This window comes from Nannospalax galili, unplaced genomic scaffold (assembly GCF_000622305.1).
Source record: "Nannospalax galili isolate Female #2095 unplaced genomic scaffold, S.galili_v1.0 scaffold8137, whole genome shotgun sequence".
Classification (NCBI taxonomy): domain Eukaryota; kingdom Metazoa; phylum Chordata; class Mammalia; order Rodentia; family Spalacidae; genus Nannospalax; species Nannospalax galili.
The window spans coordinates 22504-26804 of NW_008340056.1; the positions used below are offsets into that span (position 1 = coordinate 22504).

General features: G+C 56.2%; 1 pseudogene; it reads left to right on the plus strand.

Moving 5' to 3' along the window:
* Positions 1 to 847: 847 nt before the first annotated feature.
* On the plus strand, positions 848 to 4042 carry LOC103735609 (annotated as a pseudogene).
* Positions 4043 to 4301: the final 259 nt, after the last annotated feature.

Genomic DNA, 4301 nt, shown 5'->3' on the forward strand with positions numbered 1-4301 from the left:
AGAACAATCAATGAAGAGAACACTAGTGCTTTTTTTGGTCTTTGAGACAGGGTCTGTAGAACCCTGAGACCCTCTTCATTCACCGCTACCCACCAATCCCTCCAGACCCCCACGAGTTGCTCTTTTAGCTTCTGTAAAATGCTTTGCTGCTGCTTTAGACATGCCTAGACATACCCTGGCATGCCCTGACCCCCGCCTGCTATTCCTCACTCCCCTTCCAGGAAACTATAGATTAAGCAAGCCCCAGCATAAAAACTGCCCTATAAGGTAAAAACGGAGACTCCTGGCCCCACAGGTAACAGGTGTTGGGTCCTCGGTGTTCTTTTTGGGGTCCAGTGGATGTGGTACAACAGGTCTACCTGTAGCCCCATCTGGCCTGGAACTCACTATGTAAACCAGGCTGGCCTCGCACTCAGAGTTCCTCCTGCCTCTGCCTTCAGACTGAAATACTGAAGCTATGTGCTACATATGTCATTAAAAAACACTAGAAGTTACTACTGTCAACACAGAAGCTAGAAAAACCTAGAAAGCAGAATATGTCCGGGCATGTCTGTCTGAGAGGGCGGTTTTGGATTGGATCAAAGTGGGAGGACACACCGTCTGAGTAGGGGAGGTGCCATGTCATGGGCGGGGCTCCTGGACTGTATAAAAAGGACAAGGCAGCTGGTGTCTGCTCATTAGGAGTCCTAGTCAGTCTCCTTACTTGCCTTTTGGCAGGATCTCAGGTGAAGGACTGGAAGTGGGAACTCCGGGTTTCTGGACTAGGACAACCCTCTGTCTTTAGACCCAGAAGCTTTCCCGTTTGATGCTGTATTCAGCTGCTCCTGGCTCCAGAAATTGAACAGCCATGGAGTCTTCAAGGCCGCCAGCTGGTGAGGAGGTGGCCAGAGCAGAGGGGACCTCCACCGAGCAGCCACTGGGGCATCAGGAGCCTGGAAAAAGCAAGGGCCTGAGTGGCAAGGGCAGGGAGCCACAGAAGTGGAGCCAGGAGCATGGAGACCAGCCTGGACAAAGAGGAATGGAGCTCCCTCTGCTGCAGAGGAAGGAGAATCACAACCTCGAGGCTCCATGTAGCTCCAAATCTAGCTCACCTGCCAACTCACTCAGCATCGAGGAGCCCAATAAATGCCACACAAAGTTGGGGCTAAAACGCGTGGACGCCAGTGCAATTAGGGAAGCCAAGCGAGAAAGGATGGAGAACTGGGAGCCCAGGCGGAAGAAGGCTCGAACTTCCGAGGCTACTGGAGGGAACCACTCAGAAGATGAGGACCAGGACTACCTACCCTGCTTGCCACCGGGGCGGCATGGATCACATGATCAGAAACTGTTGCAGAGGAGACACACAGCTGGAGCCGAGAACAGCCAACAGGAACCCGGAAGTGACGACATCCTGACGGGCCCTCAGTCCAAGATCAGTCTCCTGGATCGGCACCAACACCTCAAAGGGAAGACTGAGGCACAAAAGGAGTGTGCGAAGGAGAAGCAGTTCAGGGGAAAGATTCTGGAGAGTGTGGCTGATCTTGTCTTTGAGGAAGAGGACCTTCCCTATGAGGAAGAAATCAGGAAGAACCAGTTCTCCGTCAAATGTTGGCTCCTCTACATCGAGTTCAAACAGGGGGCACCGAAGCCCCGGCTCAATCAGCTGTATGAACGCGCGCTCAAACTGCTGCCCTGCAGCTACAAGCTCTGGTACCGCTACCTAAAGGTGCGCCGGGCACAGGTGAAGCATCGATGCGTGACAGACCCCGCCTATGAAGATGCCAACAACTGCCATGAGAGGGCCTTTCTGTTCATGCACAAGATGCCCCGTCTGTGGCTTGACTACTGCCAGTTCCTCATGGACCAGGGGCGCGTCACACGTGCCCGCCGCACCTTTGACCGTGCCCTTCGAGCACTGCCCATCACACAGCACTCTCGCATCTGGCCCCTGTATCTAAGCTTCCTGCGCTCCCACCCACTGCCCGAGACCGCTGTTCGAGGCTACCGCCGCTTCCTCAAGCTGATCCCGGAGAGTGCCGAAGAGTACCTCGAGTACCTCAAGTCCAGTGACCGGCTGGATGAGGCTGCACAGCTCCTGGCCACAGTGGTGAACGATGAGCGCTTCATATCCAAGGCTGGCAAGTCCAACTACCAGCTGTGGCACGAGCTGTGCGACCTCATCTCCCAGAATCCGGACAAGGTGAGGTCCCTCCAGGTGGATGCCATCATCCGGGGCGGCCTCACCCGCTTCACAGACCAGCTGGGCAAGCTGTGGTGCTCGCTGGCCGAGTACTACATCCGCAGCGGCCACTTTGAGAAGGCTCGGGACGTGTATGAGGAGGCCATCCGCACCGTGATGACCGTGCGGGACTTCACCCAGGTGTTTGACAGCTACGCCCAGTTTGAGGAGAGCATGGTTGCAGCAAAGATGGAGACCGCCTCTGAGCTTGGGCCGGAGGAGGACAACGACGTGGACCTTGAACTGCGCCTGGCCCGCTTCGAGCGGCTCATCGGTCGTCGGCCACTGCTTCTCAACAGTGTCCTGCTGCGCCAGAATCCGCATAACGTCCACGAGTGGCACAAGCGCGTGGCCCTGCATCAGGACCAGCCCAGGGAGATCATCAGCACGTACAAAGAGGCTATACAGACAGTGGACCCCTTCAAGGCCATAGGCAAGCCCCACACCCTGTGGGTTGCACTTGCTAAGTTTTATGATGAGAAAGGACAGCTGGATGACGCCCGTGTCATCCTGGAGAAGGCAACCAAGGTGAGCTTTAAGCAGGTGGACGACCTGGCTAGCCTGTGGTGCCAGTGGGGTGAGCTGGAGCTCCGCCATGAGAATTACGATGGGGCCCTGAGGCTGCTGAGGAAAGCAACCGCCCTACCCGCTCGCCAGGCTGAGTACTTTGACCCCTCGGAGCCCGTGCAGAACCGTGTGTACAAATCGCTGAAGGTCTGGTCGATGTTGGCTGACCTGGAAGAGAGCCTGGGCACCTTTCAGTCGACCAAGGCCGTGTACGACCGCATCCTGGACCTGCGCATCGCAACTCCACAGATCGTCATCAACTATGCCATGTTCTTGGAGGAGCACAAGTGCTTTGAGGAGAGCTTCAAGGCATACGAGCGTGGCATCTCGCTATTCAAGTGGCCCAACGTGTCTGACATTTGGAGCACCTATCTGACCAAATTCATTGCCCGCTATGGAGGCCAAAAGCTAGAGCGGGCTCGGGACCTCTTCGAGCAGGCATTGGATCACTGCCCACCCAAATACACCAAGCCCCTGTACCTGCGGTACGCACAGCTAGAGGAGGAGTGGGGCCTAGCCCGCCATGCCATGGCCGTATATGATCGTGCCACCAGGGCCGTGGAGCCTGCCGAGCAGTATGATGTTTTTAACATCTACATCAAGCGGGTGGCTGAGATCTACGGCCTCATCCACACGCGGGAAATCTACCAGAAGGCTATTGAGGTGCTACCTGATGAGTATGCGCGAGAGATGTGCCTACGCTTTGCGCACTTGGAGTGCAAGTTTGGCGAGATGGACCGTGCCCGAGCCATCTACAGCTTCTGCTCCCAGATGTGTGACCCCCGGACAACTGGGGCGTTCTGGCAGACGTGGAAGGACTTTGAGGTCCAGCATGGCAATGAGGATACCATCAGGGAGATGCTGAGGATCCGACGGAGCGTGCAGGCCACATACAACACACAGGTCAGCTTCATGGCCTCCCAGATGCTCAAGGTGTCAGGCAGCGCCACAGGCACCGTGTCCGACCTAGCCCCTGGGCAGAGTGGCATGGATGACATGAAACTACTAGAACAGCGGGCAGAACAGCTTGCAGCTGAGGCAGAGAGGGACCACTCCTGTCGAGCCCAGAGCAAGATCTTCTTTGTGAGGAGCGATGGGTCTAGGGAGGAGCTGGCAGGCCTGGCTCAGCAGGCCAACCCTGAAGAGATCCAGCTGGGTGAAGAAGATGAGGATGAGATGGATCTGGAGCCCAGCGAAGTCCAACTGGAACAGCAGAGGGTACCAGCTGCTGTGTTTGGGAGCCTAAAGGAAAACTGACCCCCCCAGATCCAGGGCAGCCCCACTGGCCTGTCTGGTCTGGACTTGATCAGCATTGCCTTCACAAGGTCCAGGGAGACACTGGTATTTGCCCTGCCTCTCATGTTCTCCTCAGAACAAGAGAAATGCTGGCTGATCTCCAAGCATGAAGGGCCTTACAGACTCCTCTGACCCTCTGGAGAGCTGTGCTCTCTGCATCTGGGGCATGTCTGTCAAAGAGCAGATGGAGACTACACAGGGTGTGGCACATGGTAGTAGC